This window comes from Taeniopygia guttata, chromosome 1, assembly GCF_048771995.1.
Source record: "Taeniopygia guttata chromosome 1, bTaeGut7.mat, whole genome shotgun sequence".
In the NCBI taxonomy this organism is placed as follows: domain Eukaryota; kingdom Metazoa; phylum Chordata; class Aves; order Passeriformes; family Estrildidae; genus Taeniopygia; species Taeniopygia guttata.
In genome coordinates, this window is record NC_133024.1 from 71,936,910 (window position 1) to 71,961,214 (window position 24,305).

General features: G+C 35.6%; 2 long non-coding RNA genes across 2 annotated transcripts; both read right to left on the minus strand.

Annotated features, from left to right (window-relative positions):
* Window positions 1–2,157: 2,157 nt before the first annotated feature.
* Window positions 2,158–6,583, minus strand: LOC140680332 (uncharacterized). Its single transcript, XR_012051498.1, has 3 exons — window positions 5,281–6,583; window positions 4,288–4,368; window positions 2,158–3,233 (listed from the first exon to the last, which is right to left on the minus strand). It is a non-coding gene; the product is annotated as an uncharacterized lncRNA (long non-coding RNA).
* A 13,337-nt stretch (window positions 6,584–19,920) lies between these two features.
* On the minus strand, window positions 19,921–21,060 carry LOC140680333 (uncharacterized). Its single transcript, XR_012051499.1, has 2 exons — window positions 20,907–21,060; window positions 19,921–20,017 (listed from the first exon to the last, which is right to left on the minus strand). It is a non-coding gene; the product is annotated as an uncharacterized lncRNA (long non-coding RNA).
* Between the last annotated feature and the right edge of the window lie 3,245 nt (window positions 21,061–24,305).

Sequence of the window (24,305 nt, forward strand, 5' to 3'; positions counted from 1 at the left end):
ATTTGAAACCTGCTGAATTCTTGTCCAACAAAGTAGCCTCAAATTATTTCTTCAGATTTGTAACCTACTCATTAAAAAAAAAAAAAGGTGTGAAAGAACACCTTGTCCATCAGCAATATGTGGAGGTCTAAAAGTATAATAGAGAAGGTGAGTAACCTATGACTTTGACAAGTTTATTCACTCACATTCTGTACACAAGCCCTCATTATCCAAAGTTATTATATGTTGGTTATTATTTCAGCCCTGTTCAATTCTTCCTAGAGTAGTTACAAGTCTGGAAAAGTATTATTTTACAGCAGAGATCTTTGGAAGGTCAGATATTAATTAGAGACGTAAAGAAATTCATACTGAAATACTCTGTGCCATTTTGACCCATCTTCATTGTACTGCAACACTGAGGCAGTCTTTTGAGACACACTCATTACTATGCTTGCCACAAATTATTGAACATTCTCTTAAAGAGATGATCTAGTGAGATATAAATATCTTTTTTTTTTTAGTTATGAATTTGATGGCCTCCACTTCAGCCTGACCTTTATTTCCCATAACCCTGCTCAAGTAAACACCAGCAGCAGCTGTAATTGGGTGCACATGGTCATTGTCATTTCATAGGACTCCAAGTAGATCTGTGTGAGACAGATAATACAACAGTCAAGGGCTGATCCAGGACAAGTACGGAATAAACTAATAGTTGTAGCCAACATGCAGATATGACCATAAATTAATTATCTAACTACATAATTAGGGGACAGCCCAGGACCTGTTGAGTCTCTAGTACAGAAGTGGGCTGCACATCAGGATCTCACCTTGAGAAAGACATATCTCAATGTTACTATTTGAGGATGAGAGACTTATTTTTGCTGACATACTAGGTAAGTGAATTGGGATGATTGCACTCAAATTTTGAAATCTTAGGTAAAAGGATTGATTATAACATAAAGAGTCAAACAAGTCTGGGACTAAGTATTGATCCAGACATATGTAAACTCCCCTATAAGAAGGTGTAAGGGATGCTTTTCTTCACCTCATGGCTCCCTCAGGAGGTTGTCCCTGAGAGGTTTGTCTGATCCTGCCCTCTATGCAGTAAATAAAAGTGAGTGCACCCAGCCTCCTAACCCTGTTAAATGACTGTCATATTTACTATTAAACTTTATTGATTAAAAACCAGAAATTTAATAAACATATTGTAATTGCCCTGTTCAAGTGAAGTGGGTCATTCCATCCACAACAAAGAGGCAAGTTATTAAAGGCCTTATAGCACAAAGATACTTTCCTATATATTTTTCAAAGTTGGGAAGAGAACAGAAATCTAGCCATAGAAGGAACACAGAACAAAAGGTCTTTTAAGGAGAACAGTAAGTTGTCATCATTGGTACTTGGCACCAGTCAATTGTGTATGGGAACTGATTCTCACCGTCAGTTTATCATCCTACTGTAAAACTTTCATACCTTCTGTCTGTGAGTTCTCACATGCAGCTCCTCACAATACTGGCTCCTTTTTTCTTTCTTCTGCATGACCACCTAACCCTTCCTGTCCCTTGCAGCACATACTAACCCTTACTGTCTCTAACACAAATGCCTGACCCTTTCTGTCTCTAGCACAACACCTGACCCTTACTCCCTACAGCACGGCCAACTGACTCCAACTTTCCTCTCAACCTGTTAATCTACTCTTTTATGACATCCATCCTTATTGGATGCAGCTGTGACCTATTAAGGGGAAGGCTGTTCCTATTTTTTGGTAATTAGTACAGGTGCAACTCCTCAGGGGTGAGATTGCCTTCAGCACCATCTCTATTCTCCTCAATCCATCCTCCCAAAGAAAGTTCCTAGTGCATGTTCCTTTGTTTTCACTCATGACTTTCTTCTTTCTCAGTATATGAACTTGCACTAGATGACAAAAATTGTGTCTGAGAAATAGACAATGGATTGTCTCAAAGCTAGATCCAAAATCTCATTCAGGCGTCTCCACCAGTAAGACAAAGAACCAAGCGATGGATGCAGATGAACAAAATCCCTCAAGGAAAAACTCATATAGTCTCCCTAAAGTCTCTCTAGAGGGAGTTTTAGATCTGTTTTTTTTTTTTGGTTTTTTTTTTTTTTTGAGGGTTGTTTTTTTAAGCTATGCATGAATGATTTGTTTAAGGTTTTAAGTAAGTAAATCAAACTACTACCTATGTTCAGTTCACATCTGAATAGAGGAAGCAAGTTAAATTCTACTCAAACCATCTAACTATAAAAAACACCCTGGAAACTGAAGTAGAAATACTTTATTTACTGTTATAGAAGTTACTGAAATAATCACTATCAACGTATGGATAACTCTAAATAGAGCTCTAGAGACATATAGATTAGCTAAAAAATAAAAACTTTTTGGAGTTAACACCATAATTTTGATTCTTAAGGCCTTATACAAACAAGAGACTTGTTCACTGAAATCCAAATTCAGGTGTATTTCTGAACAGTAGCTTCAAATCAAATACCTTCATCTATTACCTTTTGTCCATATTTCTCAAAATACCCAGTTTCAGAAAACAAAAAACATCAAGAAAAGGACTCTGTGTCAGGAGAAGCTTTGACTCCCCTATCTTTCCTTATTTCTTTCCCATTGGATTGCAATATTCATCTGGATAAGGAAAAAATCCTCAAGGTTGAGCAGATTCTATACATCTCTCAAGGCACACAAATTCCAGATATATTTAGAAATTAGGAGCTGTTCCTTCTAAACCTTCTGAGAACTTCTGTATGTTGGACATGTACGTGTTTTGAGTACCTTTGACACAGGTGGTAAAACATTCATCACGTTGAAGCTATCTATGCCCTATAGATTCAAGGTTCAGGGAATAGAAGAACTTCAAAGAGCACTGCAGCTTCAAACCTGAGTTTAATTAGTTATTTATTAACCCAGATTGATGGATGAGGAAAAAATGAACAAACCAGAATTATCTTTCACTGTATCTCCTGCTATGAACTGAAGAACTTCCCCACACACATGACTATCACTTCCCAGTGGGATCTGCTTCTGATTTGGAAAGGACTGCCATCCAGGCATGGGCCAACAGAAGGAACCTCCAGGGCAGCAGACAAGCACACTCACTGAATTTCAAGTAGGGCCCCAATAGAGAGGATAAGAAATTCCCACCGTCATCTTCTGCCTGGTAGTGAAAACCACAGGGTGCTAGAAGCTTGCTGTAATTGCTGCAAATACATTCTTCTCGAGATCTGCTGTCAGTCTTAGGAAAAAAGGGAATATTCAAAGGTGAACATAATATACAGAGAAAAAGTATAAATACTAGATTCTAAATACTAGAATACTCCCTAAATTTTAAGGAAATTTTTCTGAATCAGATCCTTCTGACTGTTTAACTTTTAAATCATCAAGAGCGCTGACAACTGTTGGCTCTGTATATGCATATGTATACATGTACATACATATATGGACCTTTTGTCCAGAGCAATGGACACAGCGTGCCAACTTTTACATACAGCTCAGATAAACCAGCTGTGTACAAACTTCACTCCCTGTGAATAAGTACCAGACATTTCCTTGTCAGTCTACCATTATTCCCATTACAAGAAGTCTAGACACTTAAATAAGCTGTAGAGGTTTCAGACAACTAATTGTTCTCTGTCCCCAGGCATTTGGCACCTAGCTATACCCTTCTGTTCAGTTTAGTTCCAAGTTCCTTTGGCAGATACTTTTCATAGCATACAATGAGAGCACAACCACAAAGGAAGCTGAGGTTCAGTAAGACAAAACTTGAAAAATTACTTGAAAATTTCAAGTAATGTGAATAACTGGTACCAGAGTGGAGCCATCCGAGAGTTCTTAGAGAACTAAAATTCAAAGTATCAGCATCATGGGTGAACTATGCCTTTTTAAAATACAGCTGCTTCTTCCTACAGTGGAGTCCCTAATGGATTTCTGTCTATAAAAGAGAATCTAAAGAAAGAAACATGAATTAGTTTGGACAGTTTCTACACAATTCCCTGGAAACCCAATGCTTGATTTAAAGTCAAAGTAAGGTTGCTCCAGTTTTGTGTTCAGATTTTCACTTTTATTCAACCAAGGTACTTGAGAACAGAAAGTATGGCATCACTAAAAATTAGGTAGCTATGTGAAGTATGCAGCATGTTTATGTGATTTTGTGAACTTAGTTGCATATGCATCTTACCTAAGTTATTTTTTACTATTGTCAGATTTATAATAATTACTTTACATCTAGTCCTGACTGCTCCTTTTATATCAGAGTAAATTTCAATATACAAGTTTTCATTTGAACTCACCTTTAGAATCAAGCAGAATTTAATATTGACCTGTAAAACCTTCATATTTGGAGCTCTTTCCCAAGAAACAGCCTCCCATTCCTAAGCATTTGGCAATGGGGAGAAAATAAAATAATGAATTACAAATTACAATTTAAAAAGGAAGTAGATAAGTGTAAAACGTGTTGTAGGTATCTGATAACTCTATAATTTGTTTAAGCATTCAGTTACCTCTAGGCTGTAGAAGTGTTAACAAGGGTTGAAAAACATTTTAAGAAATCTAGACACCTAACATGTTTCTATGCCTATAAGCTGTGTGAATATACTGTCTAGGTTCTCCACATAATGCCTGAATAGAATTACACATCTAAGAAAAGCATCTGGCTACACCCAGAAAAAAAAAAGTTACCTAAATCAGGACACATGGAGGAGAAATGAGTATTTCAGGTCCAGCTATAATTTCTTTATGTGAGAACAACACTTTTAGGATGACATATATACTTGTCTTGTCCCATAAACACACAGTAGTTACCCTTTTTTTTAAAGTGAATTAAATGCAAGTGCAATTGCCTGAAGTCAGATTTCTATAAATCTGAATGTTACAATCCAAATGTATACATCTGTATTTGCTGGCAGCTATTTTATTTTTAGGGATTAAAACATATTTTAGAACATATGAAAAATCTACTTAATTAAGTTCAGTTTCTGTAACAAATTATTGCTTTTTTAACATACACATATTCATTGGAGATGTTTAAATACAAGTCATTTTTTGCATATAATTTTTCTGAATTTTTGTTGATACAATTCTGGACTCTTAATTTTGGTTTCATTAAATTACCCAGTAATATTCACCTTCCTCTCCTCCCCCTGCTCTTTTTGTTGTTTTGGGGTTTTTTTTAATGCAACCCATCCAAGACAAAGTTATTTAAAATATATACCAACAAATAGAAAAAGTTAAGTATTCTGAAAATTTAGATGAACATGCATTTTTAAGAGATTTTTTTCTCTTACCTGAACCAGTGATTTTTCATAGTCCTGTGAAAAGCATATAGTTTTTTCTGGCATAGGAAGAAGAAATAAATTGAAATGGGTAAGAAGATTCATTGACTATTGGCTTAGGCATCTTGAGTGGATTGTTTCTTTAAGTGAAACCTAATTCCAGACCGATTTGAGGCTAAGAAGAAAGAAAAGAGAAGGAAAAGGGAATTGGGAAAGAGGCAATAGAGAGGAAATAGAGGGCAGGGAGAAGCAGAGACAGGAAGGAGACTGAAGATCCTGGGAAAATCCTTCACAGCTAATAGTAGTCTGAATTCAAAAGGAACTGTCTGCCTTGTCAAAGAGACAGTAACTAATTTTGCCAAGGGCAATGATTTGTTCTTGCTGGCTCATTTTTGCAATAAATTGGCTTGATAATTCATGTCAGGTTTTCTTGCAGATTATAGTCAGAGTATAGTGAACATGAAAAAGCATAATGTATTCTGTCCAGCAAAACACTCTATAATTCAATGGAGTTGACCATTCAATGAAGACATACAAATAAGCTCCTTCCTCATAGGCTGCAGGTGCTCTGTTTTCAATATTCCTCAAAACCAATTAAAAATGAATCATTGTACCAAGATGAGGTGTAAAGCTCAAAAAAAACTCACTCAACAAGAATTTTTAAATGGTTTATGATTGTTCATGTTAGATGAATAGGAGGAATACCAACAAGATATTCTCAAGAGGTCAAAACAACAACAAAAATTTTACTGACAATTTTAGAAAAACAGAGAACTGTGGCAAAAGTGTTACACATAACACTTCTCAAAGCATTACCTTGACTCAACTATCAATTTAGCAAACTCTAAGCCCATTCAACTTTAAGTCATTCAAAAATTATGCGAAAAGGAAATGAGAAAAAGAAAGAGAGACGCAAAAGATATAGAAAAGGATACACATAGCTTCCAGCTCCTGGGTTTCAGGAGCATTCAGCTGATAGCAAATTACAAGAGAATAGAAGACAAAGAAACATACCTCGTGTTCAGCATTAAATACTGTTGCGGTGTGGTTTGTTTTAGCCAGTTTGTTTTATCAATATTAGTTAGTCTTTATGCTCCCCCATTTGTCCATTCACAGTTGGTTTGATTCAAGTTGTTTACCCCAAAAGTTCCCACCACTTGGCTCCCCAGTTATCTGTCAATCTTCTCACCTCTCCCTGTTTTCTCCTGATTTGGTTCTATCAATCTGAGTTTGTTTATACCCTTTTGGCTGTCAATCCTGTAACGACCCCCAGTTTTTTTGAGAAAGTTCTGTATCAATCACCCCAGTTTAGCTTTTCTATTTTTTCCCTGACCTCGTGCCTACCCCTGTTACATTATCATGGGCTGTTGTAACTGATGTTATCCCTCTCTGCTTTATCCCCATTGGGTGAGACAGGTTTGCACCCTTGTCCACCCATCCCCTACTTAAGATGCTGTAATCTTTGATTTCTTTGACATTTGTCACTGCACCCACCCAGAGGGCACCTTTCTTGCCATACCTGGGCACATAAAGAACTCTGGGCTGGCATACACGAGTCCTTCTCTCATCCCTTCATCTCCTCTCAGCGTGCCGAGGTACCCAAGCTGCGCACCCACGAGCAGCACTCAGCACCATCGGGGCAGATGATTCTCCCCTGAGGTGCCGCTCACGGGGCGGCCACGCGGCCTCACACGGCAGTGCCAGCCGGGCCCTGCCACCCGCCCAGGGCCACGGCAGGTAAACGCCGCAAAATACCCCTCAGCTTTCCTGGGCCCTTCCCCCAGGTGGGATTTCTGGTCATTTGGCTGCTCAGGAGCTGAGTTAGGTACTCCTGGGGTAGTGTGAAGTGTTGCTTCTGGTGCGACAGGAATTGGCAGCCACTCCCAGGCTGGGGTACAGGCTCTAGGGATGGGGGGTGTGGAGCAGCTGGAGCAGAGCACTTCCTCACTCAAGGCACCACACATATGCACCTCAAAATGTCTTGAGACATCAGTATCTCCAACGCCTCATATTAGAAAATTTAGATCTATATGTAATGTCCTAAACAGGCACTGAATCCTAGGATTTTAATTTCTCAAGTGAAGTAAATTATTAAAACCAACATATGTTTGGGAGTGGTCAAACAACTAACTTAATGGAACAGTTGCATTTTGCTTATCTCTCTATCACCCCAGGAACAAAGTTTAAAAAGAAGGAATAAAAAATTTCAGACAAACATTTATGCATCAAAGCCAGAAACTTTAGACAAACACTTTTTTAAAACAAAACAATATTATTTTTGTTTATCTAATCAAAATGAGAAGATAATGGGAATTGTTGAGGAATTTTTATTGTAATCCTTGAGGGTAATTAAATACATTTGTATTGAATTTCTTTTTTTAATTATTACTAAGAAACATATTACCTACCACTGTAAAAGGTTATTCAAGGAGTCTAAAAAGATGTGCCATAAGCTGAATCTCTGTATACACTTGCACCAGCACAAATCCTTTGAGCATCAAAGAGATGCCTTAGCCTGGCCAGCCAAGACCAAAAAATTAGATGAGCACATTGCTTTTTAACAAATAGTTATTCAGACATCAGTTAAATTTATAACAACCACAGAAGCAATAAAGTCTTGTGTATTGCAATAATAAAATAATTTTTTACCCATTATCTGAAATACTACCTCTTCTAAGGCTAGTACTATAAAAGCCAGTGAAATTTGAAATAATAATAATAAAAATCTTCATTTTAAATATAGTGTATTGCAAGTAAAAGTTGCAAAACGATGGGGATTTCACTAGTCTTGAAAAATAAGTAGGGTATTCTTTTTCATTTGTTCATTTTTGTCATCATGAATAGCAAAAAATTATATCAATAAATTTGTAAATAACTGGAAAACTGGTCTAGTTAGAGATTTCTCTGGTATTAGAGATAAACTAAATACTGAAAATGAAAGTATTTTCTTAGGTCTGCTTACCAACTTTTATGCAGTTATACTTTTTTAGTTAGCACAGTAAGAGTCAAAGGTGGTGGAGCTGAACTGTTTTCTTCCCTTGACTACCTATTTTTTATTAGAAACTCAATATCACCTATTACACATATGATTTTGTTGCTTTTTTTCCGCTGAATTAATATGAAAAATACTAACTAAAGCTAGCATTTCATAAAAAAAGCTAGTCCCTTGAAGTACTATGGATGAATTATGCTTATTTTACAGCCTAGGTCCATATCAATATATTCCTCTATATTTTCCCAGACACACTCATTCTTCTCTCTGCTTAAAAAATTCTATTCAGACACCAGCGTTTCAATAGCCACTATTTTTTTTTTTTTTTCAAAATGTACTGGAGCATTAGTTGTATCAGCTTCCTCTTGTAGGTTTGTAAATAGAAGTTTGATTTCCCTAAAGCCTATTTTTGCTTTAATATATTTCAGAGAAAAAAAATGAGAAAGAATACTGTTCTACACCTTTGATTTTCTGGTTTAAATAAAGGATAAATTTATATCTGTCTTTGAAAGGCTTCATACTGGCAAAGGCATTGGAAAAAGTACTGTGAACCTCTTGAAAACCAGCACACATCTGAGATTACTGTAGGTCACTAGCACCTTTTGGGTCACACCAGGATTGAGTTACAGATGTTTTAAATACTGTCACTTTTCATCATTTATATTTTAATGGTCAAACACTGCGGATGCATTTTGATGCTGGAGGGTGAAAAAGTCTATTTTGAAATACCAGCCATGTAAAATTGAAAAGCCTCCCCAGCACACTATACACACTCACAGACAGCAGGGGACTTTATCAGAGAGATGTTGAATTAAGCCTGGTTAACTCAGATGAAAGAACTGATCTCTTGAACAGGATGAACACAATTTGTGCTATCAGATTTCCCTCTTATACCCCAGCACTCCACTGATTTAAAGAGGATGTTAAAATTAAAGCTATAGCATAGCAGCAGGGAGACGGTTCCAGCAGAGATGGCATTAAAATTAGCTTTCTTATAGCAAAAGCTGTTGCATAATAGACTGAGAGGGCAGGGGAGGATGAGATTGAGGCTGTGTTTAGCTCTATGACGTAAGCAATATCTCTGGAATTTACAATTACAATAATATTGTAATATTTCAGTAAAGTTTTAATCAGGTAGTCAAAGTTAAAATGGGCAAATTTTACTGCTGCTACAATCAATAATATAATCCTAGAAAAAGGAAAAAGAAATATGGGTGGTGATTTAGATTTCAACAGCACCTGGCAGTGCTATTGGTATCCCCTGCTGTTAGGAGAGCCAGTTCCTTCTAATCCTTCAGACTTTTTCTAAATTGTGAGATATTTCTTCTCCATAGGAGGGGTCTATGTGCAATTCTCCCAGTTAGACTGGCATCTAATAAACTTGCTGGATCATGTTAATCCATATTTGAGTATTTTATTGTCCATACATGAATGTTTCCTTCACGGCTAAGTAGATTCTTGTGGGAGATAGTGTACACTCATATTCTGTTCTGGTATGTAACCATAATATAGCCTCATCTGCCCACTTCAGTTTTGGAACTAATAAAAAGATAAATATATCATGTTGAGCTTAGACCAAATTAAGTTTAAAATTCATCTGACTCTAGGAGTACTTCCTATTTAGGGACAGAGCCCACTTCGGTTCCAAGAATCAAAGAATCAGAGAGTAATAAAATCACAGAATTACAGCCTCAGACATGGTTGAAACTGTAAGAGACTTTTGGAGCACATCTGGTTCAACTCCCCCTGCTCAAACAGAACCACCTACTGCTGGATGTCCTGGACCATGTTAGGGTGTCCTGGATGGTATCCAGATGGCTTTGAATATCTCCATGGAGGGACACACCACAACATCTCTGGACAACCTTTCCTAGTGCTTCATCACCCTTACAATAAAGTACCTTGCCTTCACACCATCCTTCAGGAAATTAGATAAATTAATGAGATTCCTCATGGTCCTTCTCTTTTCTGAGCTAAAAAGTCTCAGATCTCTCATTCTTTCCTCGTATTGGGGATATCCATCCATTAATCATCACTGTAGCCCTATAAAACTACCAAAGTCTGATTAATATTTCAGGCAACGAATTAAATTTTTCAGGAGCAATATGTTTGTGAATTACACCCATTAGAAGAAATGTTCAAAAATTTAGTCTGATGAGAAATGTTTATAATAGAAAAGAAACACTAAGGTTCTCATTTCCTATAACTTTATTTTTGGGAACTTCTGAAATGTATACATATGGTTTAAGATTGAAACAGTGCTTCTCACTTATCAAATTAACTTATTTTGCTTTAAAAAAGCTAAAGTTTTTGAAAAAAAAAACCACCCTACTTTTAACCTTGAAGTTTTGAAGTCTTACAGAGGAATCTATAACAGACCGCTTAAAGGTTTAGCGGAAGGATGATCCACACAATGAACTCCTCCTTTCTTTTCAACGTTGATAAATTCAACAGTGCAGCATTACTATATTAATAAAATACTGTTTTTAACCAAATAGAGTGCTAGAAAGGGTTTGAGCTGTTATAATGAAAATGTATTTACTGCATAACACACAATTAATGCTTTAGTCTCATATAGTCTTTAGTATCTCAAACCTTTCTCAAAAAATATTATGTTAATTCTGTCTTTACTGATTTTTACTGATATCTGTACTGATATAGGTATATATATACTGATATATCTATGTATTCATTAGAAGAAATATTTTTTGCTTCCTTTCTCAACAAGATGGAATTTCCTCTCTAATAAATGCCTGTAACTTATTTCAAGAAGTTCTTAAAATGTGAATCACTGAAAACTCAAAATCACTCTACTTTCCCAGGTATAAACTACTTTTTAAGTTATCATGGTTTCCTTTTACTGTTTTCAAGGCACCGTGAGAATGTTACTATTTCTTTCTTCATTTGAGAATTAGCGATGGGTTTTATGATTTCAGACTGGCATTAAAACTTCTGAGAGTTGTTATAGCAATATCTCTGACACAGACATGAGTGGTAATGTGCTCCAGTTTTAACTCTTCTGCCTGTGAAGATAAAGAATTTCTTACAGTTTAATGTTGTATAAAAAAAGAGTCCTTATTTAATACTTTATGGTAGTTGCAAATGTCATGGTTTAAGGTCTGCTGGCAGGAAGGCACCATCACTCTTCCAATGGTAGAGTGGGGGAGGGCATGGGAAGAGTAAAAGTGAGAAAACTCATGGGTTGTGATTAAAAGGTTGAGATTAATAGGTAAATCAAAAGCTGTACACTCAAGCAAAGCAAAACAGGGAATTTATGTACTACTTGCCACGGGCAGGCAGGTGTTCAGCCATCTCCAGGAAAGCAGGGCTCCATCACACTGTTATGTGGGAAGACAAATGCCATCATTCTGAATGTCCTTCCCTTCCTTCTTCACCCAGCTTTCTGCGCAGAGCATGGTGACACATGGTATGGGGGGTCAGCTGTCCCAGCTGCATCCTCTCCCAGCTTCTTGTGCCCTCTCAGACACTTTGTTGGTGGGTTGGGATAAGAAGCAAGAGAGATCTTGGCTCTGTGTGAGCACTGCTCAACAACGACAAAAATATATCTATATTTTCAACACAGCAAAAGTCCAAAACATAGCCCTATACCAGCTACTATTAAGAAAATTAACTCTATCCCAACTAAAACTAGCACAATCCTTCAGTGGAAACATGATACTACTTTAAAACTGACTCAATGAAAAATAGGAGATGAGAAAGAAGGGAAAGACATAGACCACAAAAAGAACATAGACTATAAACAAGATTAACTACATTTTAGAGTCAATAGTATCTGCAGTGCTGTGGAGATTAAAAAGCCCATGCAGACTAGGAATTTCACACAAAACCTATGCTGAAAATATAAATAAAGTTTAAATAATGAAGAGTCAAGATGAGATTAACCTTGTGCTTTGGAGGATGAGTCATTCAATTATTCCCTAGGCCTACATACAGTACTCCCATGACAGCTACCACCAAAACTAATAAACATGACAGCTACCACCAAAACTAATAAACAGCTGGGGGTTTTGTGTAATTTTTTCTTTACAAGAATTTTTTTAAAAAGTAAAAAATAAAATAGATGGTGACTAATGAAGCATCAAAGAAGACACATTAAAAAAAAAACAAACAAGCAGGTAACTCACTAGATTAACTAAAAATAAATCAAAAGGATTTACATGAAAAAGGCAGGGGTGGAATTCCATGGGGAATGGAGGGATAGTACAAGGTGGTGGTGGTGGTGGTGACTAGCATATGCCCTCACCTGAGGTGCCTAAAATGTGTGAATGGTGAATGTGTCTTATGTAGTGTCTTGCTGGAAGCATAAAACATATAAATTATACTTTATCATACCAATATAATTTCAGTTAAAAAAATGATCAGCAAAAAGTTATATACTTTATCTCTTTGAGATTATTAGGTGTATAATTTGCCATATTTTGAATATAGTACTGTCCTGGGTAGAGGTAATATGTCTCTTTTCTTTAGGTTTCACAGAGAGATCAGAAAATACATTATTGTCCCATATTTTCTTCAGTATACACAACAAAATTTGATTTTTAATGCCCAGATTTTATTTATTCAGATATTGTATATGCTAGATTTCAATATGTGTTGCAACACCAGCATTTTCTTGGAGTCAGTCAGTAGAAGGAGAGACTGAATTTTGTCAAGACTTTTTCATGTTATCAAAGTTCTGTAAATGCCCAATTGCTAAGGAAGCTCATTCCATAGTTCTCAACCATTCACCATTCCCTCACCATTAAACTTTAATCTGCCTGGGATTTGAATCTTCACTTAACAGAAGATAGAAATAATCCATTACCTTCCATGCCTAACCTCCTTAAAGTAAATGGTTTGAAATGACTGAGAAGTGGAGCAGGGAGGGAATGAGAGGTATTTAATATTTTATAAAATATTAATAACATTTCTATGTTTCAGCAAGATCACAGAAATATTATTTTGCTAAATATTAAAATTTAAGCTTTGTTTTGACATTTAGAAGATGCTTAAGGCTATGAATAAGCTGATTAATTAACAGAAAATAAGCTATACTATGCTTTGCTGTGCAGGTATAAAAGAGCTGTTTCACTTGGTTTCTTTTGTGCAAACAGCAATTCTGAATGTTTCATTCCCCACTCAACACTTGGAAGAGCTAGAAGAGTTAACAGATCCCATTTATCATGACTTAGACTATAACTGGTTTGCTTATAGGTATATCTGTTACTGCAATTATTATGTTATTTAGGATGTTGAAATTTCTATTATTTTAGGAACTATTGGTTTTTATCAATTCAATGAAGATCAAGGTTTTCAAGTACTTCTTTCATACAATTGCGATACAGATGTTTGTCAAGTATTTGAGTATGGGGTTAATCTGTCTTTGTAGCTCATGTACAAGCAGGAGCAACATATCTGGAACTTGAAAATATTATTACAGGATAGATTACATAATTTATCCTTTATTTGAAGGGAGAATATCATTGAGAAAGAGCTGTCCCATTCCATAAAACTGTCATCAGAATACCTAAAGGCCAAAATTTACAGTAAAATTCCCTTCAAAAACATTCTTATCTAGCTCTGCAAGCCACATTGAGATTCTGATCCTGTCAAGAGCACTTTCTAAAAACACAAAATTATTTTTCTGATTGATGCTTGGTAGTTATTTGTGAAATTGCCTAGTAGTGAAAAATTACAAAGCACAATAAGGCAAAAGTTTTGTTTTTCTTTGTTTCAATGAGCTTGTCTGAAATGGCAAAATCACAGTCCTACACACACTTCAGGCTGAAGGACTGACTGAAGGCCTCTCTTGTGTGTGGACTAATTCAGTCTTGAGACTCAACTTCCACAGAAGATGGTGTTCCAGACTCTAGTACAGTCCTTTGGCTGATTTAGGCAATATCCTGTCTCTTTTGTGCTCCAGTCCAGGAGAAAAGCCTTGAAATAGTAACTGAATGACATGAAAATCTCCTTGATGTAACTGATTAATCTTATATATGTCAGGTTTTCATATGAAAATTGCAACTTTTTGGTTTTGCAACTATATTTAGGAATAAGGAAAATTAATTCTACATTACCAATCAAAAGAGATTAGGTAAAAGTCTTTTATTAGTGCTACCAAAATGCTGATATTTTGCAGAATTTTCTTATCCAGTCAAATATTAAAGTTTTTACAATAAAAAGAAATAGTAACTAACAAATGAGATAAAGCATATGTCTATGTCAATTTTATTTTATATAACAATTGAAACTAACAATCTTGAACTATCCCATCTCATTAAACAAACCAGTTCATTAAACATATCAGTGCTATATTAGAGTTTTACAAATTACATTTCTTTTGCTTTTGTGAGAGTTAGAGTAATGTAAGGAGAGGGTTTAAGGAGACTCTAGACACTTTAGGGCTATGTCTCCAGGGAAAGCTATCCTAAGGAGAAAAGCTACTTTGTGGTTCAGTGAAGCCTATCCTCCATTATACAAGAATATTGTAAATGCAGGCGAACCCAATGGGAAGAAATGACGACGTCTGACTCATTTCAGAAGGCTGAATTATTTCTTTATTATAACTATGCTAAAATACATTAATATACTATATAAAAGGAGGATACTAAAACTACATACTACTTTCTCTGACTCTATCTCCAACACAACTTGTGACCCTCTGTCCAGAGTCCAGACACAGGTGAATTGGATTGGCCATCAGGCTCAAACAATCCTCACCAGAATCCAGTCAAGCACTCACTCCAGGTAAACAATTCTCCAAACACATTCCACATAGGAAAAACAAGGAGCAGAAACAAAAATTGCTTTCTCTTTCATTCCTCTCTGTGCACCTCCATGAAGAATCCTGAGAGGGAGAGAAATGTGCTTGCCACACAAGAATATTTCCTATTCTCTGGGATCCCATGCTGAAAATGTTCTGGTGAAATTCATAAAACGAGTCTTATTTTTCCATACAGCTGAGGCAGAAAATATCATACATATTCCTCTAGCATCTGGAGCATTAATTATTTGAAGAACATCATTAATGAATGATATTACTTGACAAAATCAGAGAAAACTTCCCAAATCAGAAAAGATTTCAATAAAAGTCCAAGTATTAGTTGAGAAACAATTACTATTTCTTGGGAACTTTGTGTGAGTGTGTATATATATATATATCTATATCTATATATATATAGATATCTCTGTGTGTGTGTGTGTATAATAGTTACACATATATATGTGTGTATATATAAATATATAGAGAAAAAATAAACATATACACTTATTTGGATATATGTGTATGTATGTATAAGATACACATATATGCATTTAATATATATTTTTAATGACAAAGGAATTCACTTAAGTATCATATATTACAAAAAATTGAAAGATGATTCTAGTACTTTCCAAACTTTCATCTTCATACATGGAATGGCACTGACTTAATTCTGTGGATTTAGCCCCTACCAGTGCAGATTCGACATACCTGATTTTAGCTGCTTTAAAATGCAAATATTTAGTGTCAGCTACTTTCCTGCTTTTTTGCTATTAGAGGAGAAGAATCATTCATGTAGTTTATTTAATTATTTTTATCATATCTACTTTAGAATGAAATTAACTGTCTTCCCTACAGAAAGTTAAGAGCTTAGGTTAGAAAATACATTACTCTAAATTAAAACAAAAGAGACCCAAACAACAAAATCACACAATTATATTGAAACAAATCTTAGCCTTACTTCTGTTTAGTTTAGTCAGGTTCTGATAAATTAGGCAACAGCATAACACCGTGGAATTTCTTGAAAGTATAATAAGTAACATGATAAACAAGGTCTTTGGATATAAAACACAAATGGCTTTACTTTACAAGTTAAAATAATTTTTAGGAAAGAAATTACTTCAATTGCAAGTACATTCTGTTTTATATAACGAAGAGAAATAATTCCTTCAAGGCAACAATGAATATAATTCAAATAGCAAGTTCAACTGATTTTCATATTAAAAATACTTACTTTTTCTATTTACTAAGTGCAGAGAGAAACTTCCTCCTAGTAGATGTATCTATAAACGTATAGGTAGCCAGAGGAATACTGCTTTACCAGCATGTGACATTTTTTGATCATGATCTATAATTTGAGGATTTTTTAAAAATATTAAACATAAATTTTTGCTTTGCTTAATAATTCAATATGTAACTAGATCATGAATAAAAATTTGGATGACTAAAAGATATGTGTTAAACTCATGGAATAGCCAGTATACTTGAATGTAGGCAGTTGCTCAATACCTTTCTTTCCCAACACATATATATATAAACATGCTATCCACCAGTTCCAAGAAGACCAGAACAAACCTTGCTTAATTTTAGTGTGAACTACAAATGGCATTCGTTATATAACTACAGAGGCATTAAAACATCCACTGTTCTAAATGCTTATGTGCTATTAAAGGTGACTATTACTTTTCTTTTGTGAGCTGCTGATAATGGTATTATTTTTAAACAACAATTAACATTAGGTACTTAAGATGTCAACTCACACATACTGGTTTTGCTTTTATCCAGGGTTTTCAGGCAGAAATTCATTATTGACTGATGATAGTGCTCTGACACTATGAAAATAGTTATTAAATAATCCATTTACTACCAAATTAATTTAGCAGTTTTAGATTGGTAATAGCAGTGGCTATTAAAAATAGCAGATATAAGTGCTCTCCTCACACAAACGAGAAGACTCAGGATATTTACTTTTCAGATTATCTTTTTTTCTATATTCTGAAAGTACTTCACAATATAAGGTCTTGATGTTTTGAGCAACTCGAATATGGTTTTAGTCTTCAGCTGCTTTCAAGAACAAACAATAGTTCATCTTCACATGAAGATTTCATCTTCATAAGATTGATGTTTGTATGCCAAATAGTACATTATGCTTTTTGTAAGGTCCAAAGGTCCACTAGTGGGATGCCTCATGCTTGGAGTCAAACACATGGAACACTGATAAGCAAAGTTTCTAAGAATGTGCATAACTGATGTACAGGAAAAATAATGTATTATTTCTTAGGATCTTAAACTTGCTAAAGATTCTCACAGTTTTTGCTGTAATGTACCAGTTCTATATTTATTTTCAGTTTCATAGCATTTTTGGGAGACTGTGTCTGCTGTTGGCCTCTCAGATTAATTTCAAGTCCTAGTTAGATACCAAACCAGACTGGATTGTAGAAAGGCACTATCAATGCAAAGTAAGGTTGTCTTCCCACTGCATTCACTCTATAATCCATAATTAATCCTCCATCCTCTACTGTTTTTAAATCAAGCCTAAATGCAGGGTCAAACATTCACAAAATAACTAAACTGTGTTCTCAACTTTGGCCACAAAGAGCTTTGGGGGTTTTTGTTTGTATTTTTTGTTGTTGTTTTGTCTGTTTGGTCTTTGTTTTGGTTTTGGTTTTTGTTTGATTTTGTTGTTTTGAAACTGTGAATGGAGAAAGGTGAGGAGATGAATTTGTATAATGGCTTTAAATTAACAGTTACTTCCCTTTTGTCAAGCTAGATAAAATGATAAATTAAAAAAAAAAACAACATAACTGAATATTAGCTTCCACTTCACATAGCAAATATTAAATACTTTTAGAAGTATTTAAGTAATGTCTAAGTAATTTCTAGTTAAAAGTCTTGGATGTTTTATTTATAGAGTGAAATACCATTTTCTTTTCTTATCAGTATTGGTTATATTTAAACTATTTTATATTAATTATTCCTTGTTATGTTTTAGTGTATGTGGTGGCATTTGGTCAAAGATTTGCTTTGGTGATCTTGGAGGTGTTTTCGAAATGAATGATTCTATGTTTCTATTCTATGACTTTTAACGTATTTGATTATTCACAGAAAACCAGAAAGAAGTATGAAATGGGCAATCAATTTACAGGGCTATGTACAAAAAGACAGTTTATTCTAAAAGGATTTCAAACTGTGAAGTGTTAGACAGGATTCAGAGTGATAGTGACTTCACCATAAAGGCCATGGAAAGAACAGGAAAAAGTGATCCTTACATTCGTAAACATAAGGTCAAAATTTGTTGATTTTTCTCTTTTACTCTTCTGATTCTCTCCCCCATTCCACTGTGGGGGAAAGTGAGCAATTGGCTGCATGGTGCTTAGTTGCCAGCTGGGACTAAGCCTCTTCAACAGTTTTTACAGAGTTTTATTTATACATTTCAATTTTTATGATAAGCAAATCTCTTGCTAAAAGCTAAAAGGTTTGACTACTTTACCAGAAGTCCACCCATCCCAGCTGGAGTAAAGGCTGTGTCTGTGTGGAGAGTTGTTCAATACCCATAGAAGTGTCCTTTAGGCATGGAGAGATCAGCCCTGTTGAACATGCTATCCATGATAAGTCTGACATATTTAACAATGTGGAGTAATTTGTTCAGATTCATTTGCCATCTGTGTTGCACATGTACAGTTACTGTGTGCCCAGACTGAACTGGATTCACTGAATATGTCCACAGTAGCAAGTAATGCAGATAAATAGATCTAGGCTTGCAGAGTGAAACAGCTGGTACTGGGGATGTGATACACGCATTAAATCTTTCAAAACAAGTTCACTTTGAACTGTACATCCATCAGCCAGGCAAACTCCTGGGTTTCTCAGTAAATTCTTGGTCTTCCCAATAAGTTCCATTTAAAGTGCGTGCTGAGGACAGCATAGACATCTGCTCCAAAACTCACTTCTAAGCAATATTGAAATTATTCTTTAAATGCCCCTGCTTGCCTCTGCCTAAAACAGACCAGTGGAAAATAACAAGTAAAACCTGAAGGTTAAGGAGAAATGGATGCATGTTTTCTTTGTTGTTTCTTCTGATTTTGGCTTTTATGGAAATGCATTAGTCAACTAAATCTTCCATGGGGAGTAACCCGAGATTATGGATTAACTCTTTAATAGTGGCAAGTACAGGAGCTGAGTTTCTATAATGCCATGTTCTAAGGGGAAGAAACAGCTGGATAAATGCAACTCTACTGCTTCAAAAACTAGATTAGGCATCAGCCTTGAAAAATTCTACTGCAAATAGGATTCTTGGAAATTACTTTTCACATCCAGGGATGAGTAGTATATTCTAGGAATAGTCTTTTTGTAAGCAAATTTATAACACCAACCAAACTTTTTCTCATTATAAGCACAAAATTGACAATAGAGAAAAACATATTTTAGTGGTCTATTACAGCCTCTCCAGAGAGAATAAACAGCTCGGTTATTGAAATGAAGCTGGATATGAAGAAAACGATAACAATTTTATTAGGTTTTCAAAGGAAGCTCTCACTTTTAGCATCTGTGAAAGATAGGTGAGCACATAGAGTTTTTTTTTTAATAATCTAACCCACCTTATTTATTTCTATGAAACCAGAACTCCTTAATGTTTATAATTCAAAAACAAACAAAAATTTCAGCCTACAGAAGCATATGAGAGAATATGAACTTTATATAATGTTGCTATGCATCCCATAGGTCTCAGACAAGAAAGTATATCAAACTGATTTGGAGAAGAAACAACATTTTGGAAATGTTATATAGGGCTATACTGTGCTTTTTCAGAAATTCAATATATTCACTGAAAATGTATATTTATTTTACTGATCAACTTGTCCATTTTTTAAATTAGATTAATCAAGTCCTACTATACCTGGCTGCTCAGGACACTGTTCAAACATCTTTTGAATGCCACCAAGAAGAGTAACTCCACAACTTCTCCAGACAGTCCATGCCACATCTTGTTCACCCTAGCAGTAAAAAAAAAAAAAAATAAAATTGCATATATATAATATTCTGTTTGTTTTGAGGCAAGGGAAAAGAAAAAAGCAAAGAGGGAAGGGAAGGGAAGGGAAGGGAAGGGAAGGGAAGGGAAGGGAAGGGAAGGGAAGGGAAGGGAAGGGAAGGGAAGGGAAGGGAAGGGAAGGGAAGGGAAGGGAAGGGAAGGGAAGGGAAGGGAAGGGAAGGGAAGGGAAGGGAAGGGAAGGGAAGGGAAGGGAAGGGAAGGGAAGGGAAGGGAAGGGAAGGGAAGGGAAGGGAAGGGAAGGGAAGGGAAGGGAAGGGAAGGGAAGGGAAGGGAAGGGAAGGGAAAAGAAAAGAAAAGAAAAGAAAAGAAAAGAAAAGAAAAGAAAAGAAAAGAAAAGAAAAGAAAAGAAAAGAAAAGAAAAGAAAAGAAAAGAAAAGAAAAGAAAAGAAAAGAAAAGAAAAGAAAAGAAAGAAGAAAATCTTGAGTTTTATTATTTGATTTGAGGTTCCTCTATGTTTTACTAACATTAAAACTGAAATAACTTAAAACATGACAAGTGAAACTTTTAAGTGATTAAGGCAGCTGGAGTAGTTTCTCCACTGTTTCCAGCAAAGGTGAGAAATTCTTCTGATGATCTCTGATTTGCCAGGAGAGCTTTCACTAAAAATCTCTTTCCTGATGTTCAGAGAGAGTCTCCTGTGCTTCAGTTTCTGCCCCTTGCCTCTGATCCTCTCACTGTGCACCATTGAAAAGAGTCGGACTATATTGGTTTTGCACCCTCCATTTAGGAATGTATATGGAATGACAAGATCCCTCCTGGGCCTTCTCTTTAGGTCTATCAGTCTCAGCTTTCTCAGCCTTTCCTCATGACTGTGCTCCACACCCTTATTCACCTCAGCAGCCCTTTTTAGGATGCTCTGTTGTATTCCATTGTTTCCCTTGTACTGGAGAACCTGGAACAGGACAACAGAAAAGTAATTAAAAAGTGGTCATGGTGGAGAAAAAGACAGCAATTTTTCATAATAAGTGTATTTTTGGCTCTGAAGTCAGAAGGAACTACAATGGTTCCTTACCCACAGCAAAAACACATCAGATACTTTTATTTTCACTAACAAAAGCTGGCTGCATGTGAGGTGGTAATCTTTCTTTCAACAACATCTTTTATACCTGTGAAACAAAGGTTGCCAGAAAATTTATATCAATTCTAACTTGCCACACATCAAAGCATCCCATCCTTGTTGCACTGGCAGAGATGTGGTAGGTTTTAGCAGATCAAAACCTTACTAGAGATGCAAAATACCACTTTAATTTACATATACAGGTAAGGAGTATGGGCCTTTTTTTTTGCCTGGGGTAAGAGGAAAGTTTTTATGTGATTAATTACACTGGAATCCACACATGATAAATAAGTATTTTTCATAATTTTGCTGTGATTGCCGCTGGCCCATTGCATTGTTTTGCTTAGCTGTTTTAACTGCTAGAGGCCTTGCCCAGAGTAAGGATCTGCTGGGCAAAAAGACAGAACTTAAGCAATATTTATGCAAACATGCTGTTCTGCAGGTTGGCTGAAGGTTTCTCTGCAAAATTATTATCCTTATTCTTAAGATGATACAATTCAGTAGCTCCCCAAAGCACCATGTTTTCCAAAAAGCCCAAGAATTTAAGGACTGAGCAAATGTCACAGCTGCTTGCTGTGATGATTATACTGCCTGTGTGACTGTCTCTGCTCTCTGCTTGTCCTTCTCCTTCAGCTTCCCACTAGAGCCCAGTACATATCCCCAGCACTGTCAAGATAATAAAAAACTGATAATGGGAAGAGAGGGAGGTGAAGAAAGTCACACTTATGTTCTAGCCTATATCCCTCTTTTCTGTCTTCTGTCCACTTTGGGCTGCTGGCAAATTCAGGGTCCTCTGAATGTCAGAGGGTAGCTCCTGGGATAGGTAGAAATCAAGACAAGTTGGGGAAACTGCAAATCGCGGAGTCTCCTGTTGTTGGAGTCAGACAGCACATGGAAATCCTGAACAAAATGCCTCTCACAGGTGAGCAGTCCTCTGCCACATCTCATCTCATCCATACCACTACTCCAGCAGCGGTCACATGTCTCAGTTTCTCTCACATTTCCATGATTATGCCATTCCCATCGACCATCCTTGTATCTCATTCAACTGCCTCCAGAGCCAACACCTAACTTTGCCATGTTGTTTACAAACTTACTTGACAGACATTAATAGAAAATTTGTGCATTAAAGGAAGTTTTTATATCCTAATAACTCTGGATCACAAAACAGAATTGAAAATCACAAATGAAAAAATAGTGACTAATAATTTTAATATTTCGATTATTAAAAAAATTAAATAGAAATTATTTTTATGTCATCTAGAACTAATGTTTGAAAAACTAAAATTGTCACCTGACTTCTTTGAGCACTTTTACCTTTTTAAGTAACTAAATTCATGGGGCATTAATACTTTCCATATATCCACTGAAAACATTTTACCACTTTGACTGTTACATTTTGCCCTCCAAAATTATTTAATTTCAAATTATGAGAAAAGATATTTATAATACATGTATGAGAGAAGATCCAGAGATTAAATTTCCATAAATGCTTCAGTTAGCCTGAAAGATTTTATGAAAAACATATTTATTCAAGAAAGAGAAAGCTAATGTAAATATCTTAACTTACACTAGAATTTATAACATTTTTGAGAACATTGTGTCACAGCCTTTCTCATCACTAATAGCAGATTCTTTGGCAGCTTCTCAAGCTAACTGGTATCGAGGATTGCTCTGTCATAATAGCATGACCATAGACCAACATTAAACCATTAAACAGTCCAAGAAATGCATAGAAGAGTACAATTTAAATTAGTTAATCAGAGGGAATAGAGAGTAGCAGTCAAGCAAAGCAGTGCATGATCTTGGAAAGAATGAAATAGTGCTGGCAATAATTCAAGTAAATTAATATTAAAAAAAGAAGGAAAAAAGATTTTGCCATGTTTGGGTATGTGACTGGCTGTAAGCATTGTTTTGTAAATTAATAAATTAAGATCAAATACTTGATCAAATATGCTATTTAGGTTTTTGATTGCCAAGTTCTGTATTCAACTTGTCAGGGTTTAAAAATGTCCCTGGAGCTCACAGCATTCTAATTTTACTGGGGAGTAGATTGAAAGTTGCATATGGAAAAAACATCAACATCAAGGGCTGTGTAACTACTAACTTTAATTCACTGAACTATTTGAATTTAGAAGGAAAAACAAGAAAAATCACATGAATCAAAAGCTTTGATTTTATTATCCTTATTGAAAAAATCTTTCAGTAATCAAAAGAAATAAGGAAAGAAAGGGAAACTCCTTTAATCACAGAAATTGTTAACTGAGTGGTATATTTGTAGAGATGGAAAACTTGAACAGCTATTTGATCAAGAATTTGGCCTTTATTAATTTTTTGCCTTAAAGATCCAAGCTTTAATTCTGTGTAAGAGAGTCTGGAAAGTGAGGATGTGTGCTTGTTTAAGCTACTTGATTAAGGGCTATTCAGCATAAAAGAAACAAGTGATAAAGAAATTTATAATTAAACATAACAAACCTAAAAGTAATAACAGTGACAATGATGGAGATCCAAGCTCTGATGGTGGATAGAAAAGATAAAGGATCTATTCAGCTACAGCCTTGAAGATGCTCACCTTGAACACTGTAACAGCCACAGGGAAAAAAATAGCAGGAGTATTATGGGTTACTTGAGTGGGATTTGTGGAATATATAAAATTTACTACAGGATGTTTAGTGTAGGGGTCAAAGATGGGCAAAAGGGGGCACCATGTGACATCAGGAGGAACAAGTGTGGGAAGATAGAGAAGAGATGGGATAAAAGGGGACAATTGCATGTAAAAATGGCCAGCCAACACATTCCCAGTCTATACTATCTTTTTATTATATAAATCCATTTTTTCTTGAATAGATTTTCCTGTGTAATTTCACTTTCTGTCTCCCTGCAAAAGGGAAAAGAATGAACTGTATCTGTCAGCCTGGACGGGGACTCCAGGTACCAAGTTTGGCTCCAGCAACCAAGGAGGAGGGAGTCTTGGGCTGAAGCTGCTAGAGGAGGCAGACACTCTTAACGTGCCTTAACAGCTCAAATACCAAAATTCTCTAATATGGATGTTTTCTATTTTGAAGCCTGAATACTGTTCTGGCAGAGTTGCATTTTGAACACAATATGTTATATTTAGAGTTTTCAAGTAGGAACATTCTGATTTTTAATGTCAAGCCTTTATAAAAATAGGGA